Genomic DNA, 20,409 nt, shown 5'->3' on the forward strand with positions numbered 1-20,409 from the left:
GTCTGGCGGGTTGAGTGGGTTCTGAGGGCACTTGCTTTTGTCGGGTGTGGTTTGGCGTCGGTGATCCCTTTTGGCTAGAATTGCAGAGAATTTCCCAAAACGGCCATCCGACGAGGGAATGCGATGCCGATCTTCGGCACTGAAGGTCATCAGAAGACTCCCAGAGAGCATCTGGTTCCTGGCACTCCCAGTCAGTCGAGCTACGTGCCAGCAGTTCATATTCCGGGCGCAATATCTGGCGGCGGGGCTGCTGTTGTGCTCGCGCTTCCTGCCTGCTGTTGAGTGCGGCGAAGTTGGGCATGGGGAGGACTCGCTGAGGACCACCGCGAGGGTGGGTAAGCCCTCTGGGGGAGACATGGCTGCAGGAATGCCGGAAGCAGCGACGACCATAGCGTCCACACGTATTCATTCAGGAATGCCGGAAGCAGCGACGATAATAGCGTCCCAACGTGTTCGAACAGGAATGCCGGAATCAGCGACGATAATAGCGTCCCAACGTGTTCGAACGGGAATGCCGGAATCAGCGACGCCCATAGCGTCTCCACGTATTCGTTCAGGAATGCCGGAAGCAGTGAAGGCCATAGCGTCCCCACGTACTCGTTCCTGTCCTCAGACGACGAAGTACAAGATCAGTGTTGCCCTCTTCAGTCACGCTGGGGTTGAACAATTGCCCGAGTGCCGCATCTTCGACAGAGGTTCCGCGTTCCGGTCATCAGTACAAGATATGTCAACCCCTGCTGGGAGACAGCCTGCATTACTGTGTCACGCAGGTGCCTTCCGGGTCCACATGGGTGCGGTCCGGACACACGTGCGCGCCAACCTGGAGGCCACGTGGACGACAACGTGACCGGGTCCTGTTGTCTTTCCCTCGACCGAGCTGCGAGAGACAAATCAGGACCACCCTGCCGTGGGTGGCTCCATCAGTGCCATCGTGTGATTGGACATCATTCTTCGAACTATATTCCCCAGCTAGGGAACTGGGGAATACGAAGAGTATTTGAGCTGCTGATTTGGTACCAGAATAGAGCCCCCCCCCCCCCCCCCCCTCTTGAGAGATACCCTTTGCTGGGAGAGACTGCCGACTGCTAAGGAGCTCTCTTTACTGAGAAGCACTCTCTGGTGCCCGTACTTGTACATTATGTAAATAGTCCTTGTATAAAATTTTCCAAGTTTTCTTCCTCCGATCGTCCTCGTCTCTTTTCCGGCCCAGTCACGCTACCTGAATCCCAACAACTGGTGGCAGCGGTGGGATGCTGCTACCTGAATCTCAACAGGGCCTAGGAAATGTTCCGATGAATTAAATCAACAACGCGGTTCGGGTCATTAACGATATATTCGATAAGCCCTTACTGGCCAGATCATCCGTTTTTTAACACCAAGGTACGTATTCTTGTTAACCCGGGTGAGAGAGGTGTCATTAACAGAGTACAAGCACAATATTGTTTTAATCATTCGTGTAATTATCATTTTACAGTTCTTATCGTTTAAGTTTCGTAAGCCGGGTGTTACACCAAGTCCCAATATTTTTCATGTCATTTTGAAGATTACATGCATCACCTAGGTTGGTAACTTCTCTGTACAAAACACAATCATCAGTGAAAAGCCTTATTTTGGGAGTAACTAAAGATGTTAGATCGCTAATGTAGATTAGGAAAAGAAGATGTCCTAGCACTGATCTTTGTGGAACGCCAGATGTTACAGGGGAAATGGGAGAGTCGTGATCATTAGCAGCTACGTATTGGTGCCGATTACTTATGAAACGTTCCGCCCATATTAGGCTAGCACTATTAAGATTTCGTTTACTTAGCATACATAGTAACAGTTGGTGTGAGACGGTATCATTAGCTTTTGTAAACTCGATAAATATACAGTCGATAAGAGATGCACGATCATGAGCAGAAATCAAATCGTTAGTGAATGCAATTTAATTGAGTTTCGCAGGAATTATACTATTGAAAACCGTAGTGCGGGTCTGGAAAAAAATAATTGAATTTAAGAGGGCTATATGTCCTAAAGCAACTCAGGCTATGAGAGACGCCGTAATGAAGGTCTCCGGAAATTTTGACCACGAGCGGTTCTTTAACATTCACTGACATCGCACAGTGCACGGGCCTCTAGCATTTCGTCTCCATCAGAATTCAACCACCGCGGCCGTCACCAAACCTGCGTCATTCGGCTGAGAAGCCGAGCGCCATAGCCACTGAGCCACCGCGGTGGCTCGGAGAAACAAATCAGATTTAATTTAGTCAACGAGGTGTGAATAAATATATGTTCACTGGATTTTTAACAGAATTGATACTAAGTAAATGGGCCTGTAGTTATTAGAATTATGATCGTCAGCATGCAGACTTCTGGACAGGATCCGACTAGTCGATCCTCGAGTATAAAGGTAGAGATGCGTTCAGCAGAGAACGTGTGATAATTTCGGGCAACATCTGGGATCAATATACACATGTACTGTTCAGGAACTTATAATTGATGCCGTAAACACCTCCAGATGATCCAAGCATCCCTTTTTGAATTAGCTTTGCAACCCCTTCATCACTGAGAGTAATTGCCTCGTTTGGAACCAGTTCTGAAACCACAATATCGGGTAAAGTATACAGCACAGCACTAAAAAGCGATGAGAAAAATATATCATTTAAAACCAGACAGCGCTTACCACGTCGAACCAGGCCACTATTTTAATGATCCTGCAGCTGTATCCTCTTGTTTCACATTGTGGTTGGCTTGAAATAGTCTTTCAGTCATCCGACACCCCATGCTGACCGCTGGTGTCAATGCCTTACGTAGGCTGAAGCTATGTACGTCAGAGAGATTACTACGCAGATTTCACCCCCCCCCCCTCCTTCCAGTGATGCTGAAGCACGTGCTATCTCTTCTTGAAGACCCAACATATCAAGAAATGCAAGACAAAGAACGGCAAGGTGCTTTCACATTTTTAAAGGAACAAGTCTTTCTCCTTTTAAGCAAGTCACCCCGCTACTCTTCAGAGCTGTTGGTATTTTCCAGCCTTCTATTTTCCATCTCTTCTCATGCTTATAGGTACTTGCGTAACTACGGAGCTCTCACATTTCCGCATGAGTCCACAATCAGGCGTGTATGCAATGCATATGTAAAAAAATCCAGCATCTGAGCAGCCGAAGGCTTCTTTCCTACTTTATGCGAAGAAGATCGCGAGTGCAATGAAGGGTCATGAGAAGTCAGTGGTTCTCGAGACGGATGAGATCAATCTAGAGGCGTATTTTGATTATAAGGGTTCCACTATTGTCGGCACTGCCAGCAACACTTCAAATGCAGCAAAGACAGCTCATGTTTTTATGATTCAAAGACTCCTGTCATCACATAAAAGTGGTGTTCCCATTTTGCCAGTTGAACAAATCAATGCTCAACAGCTGAACACTGTGCTCCGCAGCATCATAAACGAGCTTGAAAAGGTTGAGCTTCGCATCATTGCTGTCATCACAGATAATTCTATCAAATGCAAAACAATGTCTCTCTTTGGCCTTTCATCAAAAGTCAGCAGCTTCTATCCTCACCCATGAGATCCCACTCGTCCTCTTTTTTCTTCGTTATTGACCCTGTTCACTTGTTGACATGTATTCGGAACAATGGATCAACCAAAAGATGCATGGAACGTGCATGTTTTTCCTTCACTTATGATTTTGAACTTCAACACATAAAATATCACTGCTTAGTTCAAGACCCTCCGTGATCTTCACCTAAAAGAATAAGAACACCTTATCAAGGCTGCTCCAATACTGTCAGTAAACGCCCTGAATTCATCTAATATGGAAAGGCAAAATGTGAAGCATGCACTGAAAGTGTTCAACCTATCAACCATAGCTGCTCTAGAAACATGCGGTCAACGGTATGCACTACAGCATGCAGCTGGAACAGCGGAATTTTAAAGGTTGTCGAAACCTGGGGGAGGATTGTTAATGTGAAGTCGCCCAGCAAAGGACGCCGTCTTCGTGTTGACCTGCAGACTCCCAATGAAAAAAAGTTGTGTTCACAAGTTGAATCCCTTCAAACCATCATGCAGTGGGTTGACCTCTGGGAGAGTTTGAAGTTTGACAGTGGAATTCTCGCTCGGGAGACCCACAGTGCCTTGCGTCTCACTACGAAGCCTTGGTCAAGATAAAGTATTGCCTAGAAGACCTTGGATTTGACTACGTACTTCTGGGGAAGTTCCAGACAGACTGCTTGGAGGAAAGATTTGGCAAGTATAGGCAGCTTTCCGGGTGGCAATACCATGTGTCGATCAGACAAGCGTTTGAATCCGAACGCAAGCTTCGCCTACAAAGTGCCCTGGCGCTTCCAAACATAGATTCAGGGGCACCTGCTGTCGGCACTGATGAGGCGATTCTACAGAGGCTCAACATTGAAGTAAATGACAAGGACTTCGAAATGAAGGGACAAAACCTGAGAGTTATAACGTACGTGGCCAGATACTGCGCCCATGCAGCACTTAAAAAACTTGCATGCACTGGTTACCGAGCAAATTTGGTAGAAGATGAAAACGTCATAATTGGGAATGCTGAAATTATAGCAAACACGAATCGCGGAGGGCTCAAGTTCCCCCAACCGCTCAGTTGTAAATGCTGTAATGACTGCTGAAATCGTCCTGGACAAGCTGCGAGAGGAAAAGTACGCTGTGCATTTCCATTCTCCAGCGCACCAAAGGCAAGCCCCTTTCACACTGGCTACCAACCTGATAGAAGACGGTGACAGTTTAGAGGAATGTGAAAGCGGTCATAGTCCTCAGTTGTTCATGCATCACATTCTTAGCGCTGCAAGAAACATTCTGCTGAAAAACTATCCTAAATATAGGAACGACAGTCTTGTGCAAGGAAAAGTTGCTCAAAACCGGAAGCTTAACACATTGAAAACTTGACGGTTCTGATTCCTTGTGTTGCACACCTCTGAAAAATTTCTGATCACTTGTACTCTGTAATAAACATTTCTGTGAAAGACATGAGAGCGAAGAATGGCAACACCGACAAGTAAGGAAACAAGGCGAGCGCTGCACTTTCAACAGGATTTACTCAAGGAAGAGCGTTTATGCAGCCTGTGCTCTTATCTATGCTCTTAATCGCAGTTGAATATGCTTGTCAACTGCGATTAAGAGCACGGGTAAGGACAAAGGCTATATAAACGCTCTTCCTTGTATAAACCGTGTTGAAAGTGCAGCGCTCGTCTTGTTCCCTCACTCATACGTGTTGCCATTTTGCGCTCGCATGTCTTTCACGATTACGCACCAATAAGGCCAGCTGTAAGTGCTTCTTAATAAATATATACTTTTTATGTGACACAGCTTGCTTCAATTTTATCAAATCGAAAGGCATCTGCTCAGACGCTCAGTCCAGATGTCATGCATGGAGCTGTAAGCTGTTCTGAGAGCCATATCTTTGGCAATGTTTTTTTTTTGCATGTGTTTGTGGAGGAAGGGTGAGCGTTTGTTTTGAAGAAAAAGTAACAAATAGTAGTCAGATTCCTGGAAAACAGTCGGCGCTAGGTGATATACCACACGGTTCAATATTTGCCCGAAAATAATTATAAATAGTGATATACCACCCTTGCTCACAGCGCCATCTTTGGCAGCAACTACTCTTCACGTTTCGGGATTTCGTGAGGTCTCCTACCACCATGAGATCAAAGCGCGATCTGTGGCTGCAACTTGAAAACAGCGCATGTCATTGAGACTTGTAGCGCCATCTACATTAGCATTGTAGAAATAACCACCTGCCGTGCGCCAGTGATGACGTCACGGCCCAATATTGTGGATAGAGGTGGAACTATGTGAATATGACGTCAGGGGACAAAATGGCATCATATTTTCTGTATCTAGAATCCAGACATCGAAATTGGTTGTGCTCTCTGATCCTTTTTCCCCCTAACCAACAAATTTCCTAAAACGGGTTGGAAGACTGTCCCGTTACGAGGCCCGTATATATGCGTACTTTTGTTCCGCTATATATATACTCCGACAACAACGGGCGCCCATCCGGGAACAGTTGTATACCGAATTTGGTAGAAAAATAAAACCCTATTGGTTGTGGTATAGAAATAAAACCGCAATTAAATAATAGGCAAACATTGTTTACACGTAATTACTAATTGCAGCGTTACCATATCGGGAGAAGATCCTGACAGAAGAAGGTGTCTGGGGTGCATTCGGATGCTACCCTCACATGTCCCGCCAGTACTCAGAGGAGGTCGAAGTACACCTCATCAAGGCACGGGAACATTCAAAAGTGGTCGCCCTGGGTGAAATAGGCCTCGACTACTCTCACCAGTGAATGTGCTTAATTGTGCATTTCTTCATTCGATCACACTCACAGCGAGCAGCGCACGAGGATGGTCAGACCTCAGATCAATCACGTCATACCAGCATGCACGTTTAAGACGGTTTATGTGTGTGTGCTGCGAGTTTGTGACCTATATCCAGAGGTGATTATTTTACAAGGCATCATGAAAGGCTGAAAACAGCTTTTGTTCTTCCAGATCATGAGTCAGGGGCTCAATGTCATACCGGCCTGCATGAAATTTCACGACAAAGTTGATGCGCCATACTGTGTTTCCTCGCTGCGTCAGCAACTTTTGCTAGCAGCTTACTGCGGTGGCTATTGCCAGCGCGCAGTTGAAAGGAACTCTTTTACCGGCGCTAGTTTTTTTTTTTAATTGCAGAGTTTTATGCTTGTATGGCGCCTGCCTCTATTGACGAGATTAATCCTGATATCGCTTGCGCTGGAACAACTGCGACCATGAATTTCAGACACGAGTCTTCAGAAGGCAGGTCCGTCTGGCCCTGAACGGGTGCCCGGCCGATCGTCATCCACTCGAGAAACTCTGCGGCAGACACCCTCGGCATTTTGAAAAAGGTACAAAATCTTCCTTACTACGGTTGACCCTTAACCCAGCCTCAACGAAGGCCATAAATCTCTCAGAAGAAAGTATTGTGTCTGAATATCAATGCTGGTTTAGCGAAGACGAGCCAAAACGTTTCGAAATATGCTTTTGGGGGGATAGGAAAGGCTTCCGCGGCATGGAAGCAACCGTGTTCATAGACATCAGAAAACAGCTGATTCATGTTAACTACAGTAAGCTGGTTACCCTTCTAAATATTCCAGGTCATCGCCTTGTTGCAATAAGAGGTCTCTATCTTGCCGTTAGTACACTAACTGCAACATAGGAATGTTAGCCACGCCAGTTTTGAACTTTCAAGGCGCGATTGGCCTCGGTGCTGTGTCTTTTTAAGACTGCCGCGTTAATGTCACTCATTACACCAAATGAAACGCTGATCTATGTGGTTCCACATCTTGGCAAACTGGCGCCTAAAACTCGCTGCGCCTCCCAACAGAACTGACTGCTCTTCACTGTGCTGGCCGCCACAACAATGTGTTCGTTACTAATGAAGTTTGACCTTTGGCTTCCCGCTTTTGCAGATGGTCCCTTGTGAATACCCAACCCATTGTCACTGCTTCACTGGCGACTGGTAGGAAGCCCAGCAGTGGCTTAATCACTTTTGCCAACCTTTGCCTGGGTCTCACCCCGCTCGGGTTTCTCAAATGCCGGTGGTATCGTGCAGGTAGCCCGAAAGATCTCCCTGTATCGGCTGTTGATTGAGACGGATGCTCTATATTTCCTTCCAAAATCGGTGAGTACCTCTTGTGATGGTAAATTGGATGCTTACGTGCCTCGGTGGCGTTTAATTGCATACTGTTCCCTACCGTGTTTCTTTTTTTCCCCTGAGCGCAACGGCTGGTGCGACTAGGGATATCATATATAATTCTGGATAAACAGCCCGAAGTATTAAACAGTATGAAAAAAAACTGCGAAAATTGCTATGCTTTCTACAAGTTCACTCGCAGAGTTCGTTTACGACTAGGGGTTGGAATTTTCGATTTTTATTAACGCGAAAGCATTACTTGGCTATGTTCACGGTTTCGTGACCACAGAAAATGGAGGCTAAATATGTACGCAGCCCTTGCGTTGTTAGAGAAAGAGTTAGGAGCAAAAGAATGATGCATGTGATAGGGAATGATAAAATGTCGCTGCGCGTTTAATTTGGTGTTTGTGGAGTAAATCCTTAATTAATTTGAGGCGAAACAGTTGATTACACGTCGAAATAGTCCCGGACGTCGATATGATGGGTGGACGCAAAAATAGTCGTGGACGTCGAAACTGTGGGAAAATATGCAACCAAGCCGATGAAAGTTTGAAATACTTTAAATAGTGATTCTATATCGTTAATTAATCAAACAGAAATGCTTTGGTTGATGTGGACAAGAGGCGAATAAAAACCATGGACGTCGATGTAGTGGGAGGACGTGAAAAACGCACGGACGTCGGAAGAGTATGAAAAGAAAAAATTGTACAAAAAAAAACTCGGGAAACATTAGAGAGCCCCTGAAAAGGGTGTTTGTTGTTGGCAATAAAATGCTCGCGTTATGTAGTGTACATGACAACGAGCGTTCATGCCGCGTACAAGACCTTAAAAGCGAGCCGAAAATTTACAATGCAATTTTTAAATCTCCCGCTTCCGCGCCTGGAGGCGACCTGCTGTGCTGGGCCTCCGCCCAAATCCGCGCTCATTAAGTCAGCAGCGGACTGCTAGCATTAGTTCGCGTGCGTCAGCAACCGGCGGAGGGGGCGAGTGCGAGGAGCCGGCTGAGGAGTTCAGACTTTTCAGCGTGCAAACAGTGACGAGAGGAGAGGGAAAGGCGCGAAGACGCAGTAATCAAAATTTTGAGTACAGATAATTCAGCTTCTACGAAGCGCACCATAAAAATTCTTGCTGGAGGATACTTGTGAAACGGCGCCCTTTAGCATCCTAGGCCCATCGAATCTTTGTTGAGACCCCTTTCACAGTCCCTATAATAATTAATGAGAAACGGATCTAAACAGTGACAACTAAAGTAAATATAATTAGGAACTCTTAATCAATGAAATGTGCCAGAAAATGATACAATTGCTCTAAATGCTGTGGCGCCAAACCAACGTGGTTGTCATGGTAACGCGTGACGTCATGTCGCCTCGTTGCAATCGGGTCGCCATGATGTCTGAGGAGAGGGTGACGACACAATGGGGTGAGGAGGTCCCAAGTGAAGCGAGGCGACGACTGTGGAAGAGGCGTCAACGCTTTCGCATTCTCCCAGTGCGGGTGGCTGCAGTTATCTCTAACGTTTTTTTTTTTTCGAAAATTTGGCGGTCTTTTTTCGATGTTTATTTCACAATGCAAGTTTTGCTTTTCTCTGCGAATATTATTTTCGACGAATGGATTACTGACTCTTTTCAGAGTGTTAATGTGACAACTCTGTGTGGTAAAAAGTCCCTTGTGTCTATTTCAGCAATTTTCCCAATATGAACAGTTTGTTTGTCAGTATTTAGCATTATTTATCAGTTTTTTGCACTAGGGGGTGTGCATGTAGACGGGATTGGTTCCGTAATTAGAAAAGAAGTGCAAGATTAATAAGACAGGCGGCAGTTAAGTACGCAACTGGAATTAACTACTGAGAACTAGGTAGTCAAGATTTCTTTGGGTTGTCGCACTTGGTTGAATGGGAGGGCGAAGCATGACGCGGTCTGCCTGTTGAAGGCAGCGATTGAACTGAATCTCAATCGTGGGGGATCCCGAATATAATAGTTTTCATGGCAGCCATGTACGGTTCCGTGCCGGTGTCCTACTTGAGGTTAATAAACCTGCTTAAACGACAAAATGCTAAGCGGGGGATGATAGTGAAGAAACAGGGCTTAGCTAGCAGGTGGCGACAAGCTGGTGCATCCCGGTCTACAGACTTGTAAACAACCGGAAAAGTGTCTCAAATCTGCCAAGTTTGCGTCTTGTCAAACAATGGAACGGCCTCGTCACGCCAATGAATACCTTATTTTGAACTTTGACTGAGTGTAACTCATACTCAACAGCCAGATAGGTGCGCATTGCATGACGAGAAAACTGACCTTTTTCGGTTAAAATCGAATTTGCAAAATTAAGTTTGGCGTACTTTTATTCGTGTTTTTCGGTTGATACCGCAAGTCCAACCCTTATTTATGATTTATATTTAACCGAACAGTAGCACAGCGCCTTTTTTACACCCATGTTTTTCCTCTTGTGGCAACTGATCTAGCACATCCGTGGTTCTCCCAAATGACTAAACCTTCCAAGCACTTGATGGACCCCCCAAAATGTAACGGGACACCTGCGGTGAATTCCCTTTTGCAAAATACCTGCAGCATATACTAATACCTGCGTTCGTGTGGTTCCTAGCAAGATGCATCTGCTTTCTGTTTAGTGACCTCTCCCCTTCAATGTGTTCTTTCAGGAGTCGGGTTGTCTCGCCGCCTCCCACCCAGGAATGGCCATCCACGTGGCCACGCGGCCTGCCTCGCTGCGGGTTATCGAAGCGGAGGACGTGCTTTCTGCAGTCCGGAAGAACACGTACCGTGCACGTGTACAAAATCTAACCTTGTTCTGTGTACACGCCGCTGTGCAAAGAGTATGCTGTATGTGACAACGGGGCCTCCCAAGCTGCCTGATACTGAAACTAGTTGTTTTAATTTTTCTTCCTTATCACGCTATTATTTGGTGTATGTGCAACAAAGCATTCTTTTTCTTTTACATCCTTTTGTAGTTTTAAAACACTGTACATAAAACCCTTTTCAAAGCTTTGTCAGTTATGTCCTCACGTCTTCAGTTGTGGCTGCCTTGCATTCGTGTTTCGGTCGTCTCACACTGCACGCTGACTGCCGGTGTCAGTGGTCTGAGTTGGCGCCAATGTATTGCTGGAATATTTGCACGTCTTTTCGATAATTGCGTCCTTTGATGCTTTGGGGGATTCATGTAGTAAATTGATCACTTAGCAGGAGTACTATGAGCAACGAATGAAACGTGGACAAGAAAACAGGGTGTCAACACGAAAACGCCAGCATATTAGCTCCTGGAGAGCAAATGCAAAGGAGGTCGATTAACACTTCCGGAGAAGAGTCCTCGCGCTTTCGAAGTGAAATGCCCTCTGCTAGTAATAAGCTTTCCCTATCTAACAGCATCTTATTTCGCTTTTCGGGGCTCAGTTATCTTTTTCGCCTTTCAGTTCTTCTTGATAGAACGTTGCGCTGTCGCACGGCATATTAGAATATTTAAGCACAAGAAGATTTTAACCTCTTTTTCGGCAAAGTGAGGCGTACTCCCGGAAACCGCAGAGGTCCTGAAGTCAAGCATAAGAACGAACCTGAAACCGAACATGCGGATGAGCTGCTCCGTAAATATGGGTAACTTTTAGTCGGAGAACTACAGTAACGTGTGCGATTTCAACCAGCGCTCGTTCAAGTAGATCTACCTCCCTGCCTTGTGTGTTAGAATAGACCTCACGGTCATCACCTCTTTCTTTCTCTGTTTTGTTTATTGGGCCGGCCATCACCGCAGCCTGTGGTGCCCCGTTTTTAACTTGTTGCTGCTGACCTCAGGCTCTGCACATAAATGCGCGCCAGGAAAGCTTGAGGCAACACAGGTCACATAAGTTATTCCGAGGGAAAGAGGAGCTTGGAGCGGAAGTGTGGAATTGTGAAACGAAAAGCGGAAATTGTAACAAGCCAAGATAATTAAAAAAATGTTAAACAGAGTCTAAGAGGGAACCTTCCGGCTGCAATATTGATTTCGTGAATTCAGGCGTCGTAGTCGCGTGAGCACGCACCCCCCTTAAGAGGGTAGGAAATTCATGGGAACTTTCAGAAGCTCTAGCGTGTCTAAAATGGCTCGATTTTCGAGGTTTGTGGCAGTGTTTACTTTTTTGTGAATAGAGGAAATTTTGCGAACATATTTTATTTTTAAGTTTCATTTTTACAAATCAGAAGTAAATATCCAGAAAAATTGCACTTTAATATATGTCGGTTTTTCATTCTCATCTCTTGAAAAAACTAAGCCAGATATCAGGATTTCGTCCGCTACATTTCCTCCGTTTTTCTTTCTTGATTGTTAAGCCGCAATTGTCCTCCATATCTAGCTTAATGTTTGCGTTTTGCAGGCTCTGAAATTTGTGAACGTATTTTCTGCGGGGGAAATTCCCGCAGACTTTAACTAGTGCGACGAGGCTCTATCTGGCGTCAAAATATTTGGTCGCTACTTCAATCTAACACTACGTCTTTGTCGTGTGTGTTCGTGCGCGAAGGCTTCTGCTGGAAATGTGGACGAACTTGAGCTCCTTCTTTGCGTTTTTCTTGCTTGGGCTGTATTCCGCCGAAAGGATTTCTGCTTTCCTTTTTTGCTCGAGCTTGTGGTGCGAAAAGGAAGTGGGATGCAACATCCAAAAGCTCCACCCCTTTCCCCTCCCGGCAGCCACACAATAAGGCATTGTTTACCGGATGGATGGATGGATGGATGGATGGATGGATGGATGGATGGATGGATGGATGGATGGATGGATGGATGGATGGATGGATGGATGGATGGATGGATGGATGGATGGATGGATGGATGGATGGATGGATGGATGGATGGATGGATGGATGGATGGATGGATGGATGGATGGATGGATGGATGGATGGATGGATGGATGGATGGATGGATGGATGGATGGATGGATGGATGGATGGATGGATGGATGGATGGATGGATGGATGGATGGATGGATGGATGGATGGATGGATGGATGGATGGATGGATGGATGGATGGATGGATGGATGGATGGATGGATGGATGGATGGATGGATGGATGGATGGATGGATGGATGGATGGATGGATGGATGGATGGATGGATGGATGGATGGATGGATGGATGGATGGATGGATGGATGGATGGATGGATGGATGGATGGATGGATGGATGGATGGATGGATGGATGGATGGATGGATGGATGGATGGATGGATGGATGGATGGATGGATGGATGGATGGATGGATGGATGGATGGATGGATGGATGGATGGATGGATGGATGGATGGATGGATGGATGGATGGATGGATGGATGGAAAGAAGAAAGGAAGGTAGGAAGGAAGGGAAGGAAGGAAGGAAGGAAGGAAGGAAGGAAGGAAGGAAGGAAGGAAGGAAGGAAGGAAGGAAGGAAGGAAGGAAGGAAGGAAGGAAGGAAGGAAGGAAGGAAGGAAGGAAGGAAGGAAGGAAGGAAGGAAGGAAGGAAGGAAGGAGCGTTCCCTTTGAAACGGGGTGATGGCAGTTGCAACCATGCTCAGTTTTTTTCCTTTATTTTTGTTTAACTCAGTGAGTTATTGAAATTTGCCATTTCCTTTAATATACGTCTTCCTACACTTTTAAACATTTTCTCGCCCCTCTCCTATTGAGCCCCCAGTCTTCCAATCGCTTTTTGCTAATTTCCACCGCATATTTATTTACATGGCTATTGTTATCTCTAAACCCTAGGGCCTCAGGAAGAGTTATATACTGTGCCTGCATCGGCATCGGAACGGATACCATCACATTTTAGTATGAGGTGTTCTATTGTTTCTTCAGATTTACCCCACACAGCACATGTGTCATCTTCGTTAAATTTCTTTTTGTAGCTGTGCGCTCTAAGACACCCTGACCTAGCTTCAAAGAGTAGGGCACTGCCTCTTGAGTTATGATAAAACGTTTCCTTCCTGATCTGCCTTTTGCAGTATTGATATAGTTCTACACTATGCTTCTTTTCCATTGAATTTATCCAATTTTTACCTTCCGCGTTTTTAACCTGTCGTTTAATGCTCTGTCTTTCTCCAGCCTCGTGTCCGGCATACTTACTGGTTAGCTTTCTAGTTATTTTCGGCCGCTGTGAGTCAACGCTCTTTCTGTACAGGTATTTAAATACCTTAGCTGCCCACATGTTACCGTCCAATCTCCTCAGGCGCTCTTCATATAGTATTTTACTGTGAGCTTCCCGTACTTCGAATGTAGCCCCGCCCATATCCCCCTGTACTGCCTCGTTTGTGGTTTTCCTGTGGGCACCTAAAGCTAATCTTCCAACAGCTCTCTGATTTTCTTTTAAGCACGACTGAACTTATGCCTTTAAGCACAGAACCGCCTTCCCGAAAGTAAGCCCTGGCACCATTATTCCTTTCCAAATACCTCTCAGTACTTCATTCCTGTTGTACCCCCACAATGCCCTATGTTTCAGTATCCCTGCATCTCTTCGTCCATTCGCTATGAGAGAGTATTCGTGTACATCTGCCCTTCGTTTACCCATGCCTCAAGATGTTTGTATTAGGCCACTCGTGGTTTTTCATGGCCTTGTATTGTAAGCTCCTTATCAGTTGTATCGTTGAAAATCATCACACCTGACTTAGTTGCGCTAAAATTGAAACCAAGACTGCCTCCTGCGTCTCCGAAGCAATTAACCAAAGTTTGAAAATATTCCTTGCTATCTGTTAACAGTACAATATAGTCCGCAGACATTAAACCCGGTAGTCGTTGCTCAACAACCCTTCCGCCCAATCTGTACGACAGATTATAACCTAGATTGCTTCCTTGTAGCTTTCTTTAAGAAATTATCATATAAATCATGAACAGCAGCGGTGATAGGGGAGAACCTTGCCTTAATCCTTTGTGTATCTTGACAGTTGCTAAACCCTTAAATCCTTCCCATGTTATTTCAACTTTAATTTCTCGATATATTTCCTGCAAAAAATCAAATACCTCATGACCGACACCTTCATATTTTCATATGCTCCACAGGAGTTCCCTGTTCACGTTGTCGTGTGCACCGCTTATGTCCAGGAAGGCTAATTACAGAGGTCTGTTTTCCGCCTTAGCTATTTCTATGCACTGGATAAGCACGAACAGGCCATCATCTAAGCGCCTACCACTTCTGAACCCGTTTTGAAGTTCTCCGAGTACTCTATTACTTTCTACTCATGACTGCATTTTTATTTCCCCCGCCTATGTTCAAGACAAAACACAGGAAGTGGACTCCTTATTAGGACATTGTAGAATAAGAGCATTGTCCCTTCCCCAGCCCAGGGGCGCAATGGCCCATGTGGCGATACAACTCAAGAATACAGCTGCAAGTATTCCTCATATGAGGCCCTCGAGCCAATAGCGTCCCGTACATGAATCCAACACGCCCTGGTTATTGAGTTATCGGGCCGAAAACTGCTACTGGGTTCATGTAAACGAGCGCCGAGTCGTGTCGGGTCCAGTCATATACGCCGCAAGGGATGATTGTGTACTGTATAACGATATATAACCTGTCCGCATGACCAGACTGTCCTTGAAAGAGACCTAATCAGCATACTGAAATGGTGCAGTGAGTGGGGGATGCTTCCCAACCCTGAAAAATCAGTATATCTTCATGTCACTCGTAAAAAAAAACTTAATTTTTCTTATACATTAGGCTCTTCTCCACTACGCGAAGCTTTCAACTACAAATAATTGGGTGTTACCTTGACCCCAACATTGTCGTGGAACACACATGTTAATAATATTTGTTCTTTTGTTTTTAGCAAACTGTGCTTTTTGAGACACAGACTAAAAACGCCCCTACTAATTTGAAATTAGTCTGTTAGTTTTCATTTGTTCGACCAAAGCTCGAGTATGCATGTATTTCATGGTATCCTCACACTGTGTCAAATATCACTCACCTTGAAAGAATACAAAGAAAGGCTGTTAGTATTATTTTTAATAAATTCGCACGCATTCACTTTCCCTCTAAAATTATGGCCGTCAGTTGTACACCTACACTTGAATCATGTCGAAAGCAGTTGAGACTTTAAATCATTTCCCTCCTTCTTAACAGCCAACTTCAAATGAATAAATCACCTTATATAACGCCTGCATTAACGCGCCACACAAGACATCATCCTGACTCACTCACACCCTATTTTGCTCGAGCTGATGCGTCATCCCGCAAGTAACGAAAAAGGAAGTAAAGAAAACCTAAGGAGCTATGGAAAGGGGAAAAGCAGCTGTGGAGGATCACGTAACAGCAGATCTGTTGAAGGATGTAGGAGAGATCGTGCTAGAAAAACTAGCCACCCTGTATACGCAATGCCTTATGACCTCGACCGTACCAGAAGCTTGGAAAAATACAAACATTATCTTAATTCATAAAAAGGGAGACGCCAAGGGTTTGAAAAATTACAGACCGATCAGATTACTATCCGTTGCCTACAAGGTATTTACTAAGATAATCGCAAATAGAGTCAGGGCAACCTTAGATTTGTTCAACCAAATGATAAGGCAGCCTTTCGTACAGGTATTCCACAATATATCATATTCACACACTCAATCAGGTGATAGAGAAATGCGCAGAACACAACCAACCACTATACATAGCCTTCATTGATAAAGAGAAAGAATTCGACTCAGTTGAAACCTCAGTAGTCACAGGCATTCCGTAATCAGGGGGTAGAAGAACCTTATGTCAAAATACTGGAAGATATATATAGCAGATGCAAAGCTAATAAAGTCCTAAATAAAGTCAGCAATAAAATTCAATAAGCAAGAGCGTCAGGCATGGAGACACCATCTCGCCAATGCTACTCACCGCCTGTTTACAGGAGGTATTCCGAGGCCTGAATTCGGAACAGTTGGGAATAAGAGTAAATGGAGAATACCTAAATATTCTGCGATCCGCTGATGATATTGCCTTACTGAGTCATTCAGGAGGTGAACTGAAAGTAATGATAAATGAGTTAGACAGGAATAGCAGAACGCTGGGTTTAAAAATTAACAAGCAGAAAACCAAGGTAATGTTAAAAGGTCTAGCAAGGGAACAGCAGTTCACAAGTGGAAGCGAGGTGCTGGAAGTGGAAAAGGAATACGTCTACTTGGGGCAGGTAGTGACAGCTGATCCGGATCATGAGAGGGAAATAACTAGAAGGATAAGAATGGGGTGGAGCACGTATGGCAGGTTCTCACAGATCATGAATAGCTGGTTACCAATATCCCTCAAGAGAAAAGTGTACAACAGCATAATCTTACCGGTACTCACCTCCGGGGCAGAAACGTGGAGGCTAACGAAAAGAGTTCAGTTTAAGTTAAGGACAACGCAGCGAGCCATGGAAAGAAAAATGATAGGTGTAACGTTGAGAGATCGTAAGCGGGCAGAGTGGGTGAGAGAACGCGGGTAAATGACATCCTAGTCGAAATTAGGAGGAAGAAATGGGCTTGGGCCGGGCATGTAAAGCGAATACAAGATAACCGTTGGTCCTTAAGGGTAACGTAGTGGATTCCAAGAAAAAGTAAGCGTAGCATTGGTCGGCAGAAGGTTAGGTGGGCGGAAGAGGGTGGATGCAACTGGCCAAGGAGAGGGTTAATTGGAGAGACATGGGCGAGGCCTTTACACTGCAGTGCGTGTAGTAAGGCTGATGATGATTTTTCCTGGGACAATATTGGAGCTGTAACACGGCTTACTCGCTACAGTGTCGGTAATCATTGTATAAATGTGTACTGTTTATTTCTGTATTCTTCATTATTATCTTTATATATTCTAATCCCCTCTGCTTGGGCCCTAGGGCCTGCAGTATGTAATAAATAAATAAAATAAAAACTGGACCTTGACCTGATGTGCTTGTAAAAGCTGTCGAGTCGAAAAGTAGGGCTAGTGGGAGGGGAGAGGATTAATCCGAACTTGCTTTTCACGTGTTCCGTCGCGCCTCCGATACAGCGATGGCGAGTCTCCACCTTGGAGGCTGCCACTGCTTCCCCGCTTGACGCTTGGTGTCGCTACAGTTTAACCGGTCTACACTCACTGAAATCAAGTTCATGTAAAGGCACACCGGTCGAGTGGGATTGACGATAATCAGCCCGAGCCCCGAATAGACCCGACGCTATCGCGTTCATGAAAGCAGGGTTAATCGCGCAGACTGACTGCCTTGACGTAGCGGTTAACCCCCTATGACCGAGGCACTTGCCAATCACCTGCGATTTCACGCTATAATCACGGACAACTAACTATCTATGGCAGTGCAACAGCCGACATCAAGGGGAGAAAGGACCGTGTCCTTCCTTTTCCTGCCCCGGCTGCACTGCAACTGCTACGTCATAAAAACCGGTCGAAGTCAACGCTCGCCTCCGGCTCCAAACTAGTGAAAAAAGAATGTGTCGGATCGGCATCGAAATAACGGTTTTCTATAAAATCTTTAGTCGAATGTCGCTCTTTTCTGTCTAAATCTCCTCCCTACCAGGCATATTTCTGCAAAAATGTTCGCGTTGTCAGTGCAGGTGCTGTCCACTGTACGCTGGTAAGCGTGGGCGCACCTTGTCTGCAGAAAGGAGCTCGCGGGTTTCCGAGCCTTCTACTCCAGAATAGACATCTCTGTGGTGTAAATAACGTAATGTCGAAGGTTCATGGCCTGGTTGGCAAAATCATCCAGCTTTGCTTCTGGACCTGTTTCGCATGTGTCAAGCGTTCCCCAGCCATCTTTCTGTTCCCAAATGCAGACGCCTCGGTGTGCCTCACACCTAGCCTCATCTCCTGCACTACGCTGCCAGAAGTCGCATATTTCAAACAGAAAAACATTCTGAACGGGCGCTGTATAAATACAGAAAGATAACATGGCGAAGCAAAGCGCATAATGAGAATTTCCCGGAAATCAAGCTAGGTATGGAATTTTCGCTTGCAAACCCGTGACGTCATGATAATTCAGGTGGGCGGCCTTTTTTATGCACAGAATGAGCACATGCGGTTGGCGTGGTCAGCGACAGCTTCTCTTGTATGAAACTGTAATCTTTATTATTATTTTTTTAAAAATAAACCACTAATAGCACAACAGGTGCAAGTCCACAACCGTAGCACGTCGCTTGTGCAATGACGAAATTTGCGTTCAAAGCCACCCGCGAATAGTAACAGGACGATCTCAGCGATTTTGCAAACCACACACCTCACCCTTTTACCCAACTCTGATTTGTTCCATTGTTAAATTATAAGCAGTGAAGGTGACATGAAATGAAATATTTCAGCAGTAATATAATTGAGTAACGTCATTAGTTGGTGACAATGCCGTGAAAAAACACACGAGCACATTGACACGGAACAAAGTCGTTACTGAAGTGACTATCGCCCTTAAAGAAACAAGAATTCGGCGAAGCGGATAGCAAAAAATGTAACCGGTGGTCATCGAAGAGGAGCCTTCGAGATAAAGCGTTAAAAGCAACTACAACAACCCAGAATAATGTAGAAATTGTTGCGCCTGGCTGCAGTCCTTCCAGATAACGCTGATCGCATCTCGCGTAATAGTGATATAATAGTGGCAAAATAAACACTGGGAGCGCAAAAAGTTTTTCACTGAGGCCGCGTCGTCGAATTGCGCCCACGCTCTTACACAGTCACCATGCTTGTATTCCGTGTTGCGACGGCGGAATACGGAATAGCCGGAGGAATACGCACCGGCCTCAAGCTAAGAAAACGCGGTCAGCTTCGTCACGGATTAAAGATATGAGGTGCCAAAGTAGAGGTGTGCCCAGGGTGTGTAAAAAGGTGAGTCACTTATCTGCACTGGCTAGGCGCTACCAGCACTGTTCTTAATTATACTCGTGGACAGCTTTTTGTGGCTATCCAGGCAAGGCTAGAGGAAGGGAAGGGAAGGCATGAGTTTTTGTCCACAAACTGGTGAGTGAGTTGTCCTTTGTTCGGGCTAGGGGTGCGGCGGGGCGAAGGTGAAGATTGTGCTGCCTCACCAAGGTAGAGATATGCCACTCCCCATGACAATGGAGCAAAGCCCTGTCCCTAGCTCGTTTCCTGTCCAGCCTTGGCTGTATAGCCACAGAGCTGTCCGCGAATATAGGGTCTCTATACTCCACCCTACCATTGTAAATTAATGTTCGCTGAAAAGATGCAAGGGAGCTTAGGCGACCCGAACCGGAAAACATACTTTGCTGACAGCACATAGAATGGTGCGTCACTGGAAAATAGTCCATTCTCTGACTGCCACCCCTTGAGAGGGGTTAATTCTTTTGTGCTTCTGTCTCCCAGCTTTGGTAGCATATAGAGAAGCGTCATGTGGTGGCGTCCATGAGATATGGGGGCGTTGGCGCATCAAGTTCGGGATTTGGACCGGAACTTGTTCAGGATAGTGGAATCGCGGAACCGAGGCGTGCAACCACGGCAGTGGCGACAATGGTCGGCGACATGCCCTCCCCTCGCCAATGCGCCTACTCCTGCGTGGTGCTCCTGAAGTCTCACGTGTATACAAAGTCCAGTTTGTCCGATGTAGCTTTTGCCACAGGACCAGGGTACACGGTAAACGACCCCCCTTTTGCACGGGACAAATCTTTCTGCACTCTTGATACCGCATTCTTCCTTCTGCTTTCCCTGCACCATGTTCCATAAGCAGGCCAGTTTTTAGGTGGCACAAGTTATGTCTCTGTAGTCGGATGCAACTCAAAAACACTCAGGATATACGCTCTCAAAGGACCCCTTTAAGCCAATGGTGGCGGCCCATTCTCATGACTCTGCAAGTGTGACAATGCAGGGAGCG

The 20,409-nt window shown here is 45.6% G+C and overlaps 1 pseudogene; it reads left to right on the forward strand.

Annotated features, from left to right (window-relative positions):
* Positions 1-4,609: 4,609 nt before the first annotated feature.
* Positions 4,610-12,080, forward strand: LOC144097808 (3'-5' RNA nuclease TATDN2-like; annotated as a pseudogene).
* Positions 12,081-20,409: the final 8,329 nt, after the last annotated feature.

The sequence above is a fragment of the Amblyomma americanum genome, chromosome 7 (genome assembly GCF_052857255.1).
Source record: "Amblyomma americanum isolate KBUSLIRL-KWMA chromosome 7, ASM5285725v1, whole genome shotgun sequence".
Lineage (NCBI taxonomy): Eukaryota > Metazoa > Arthropoda > Arachnida > Ixodida > Ixodidae > Amblyomma > Amblyomma americanum.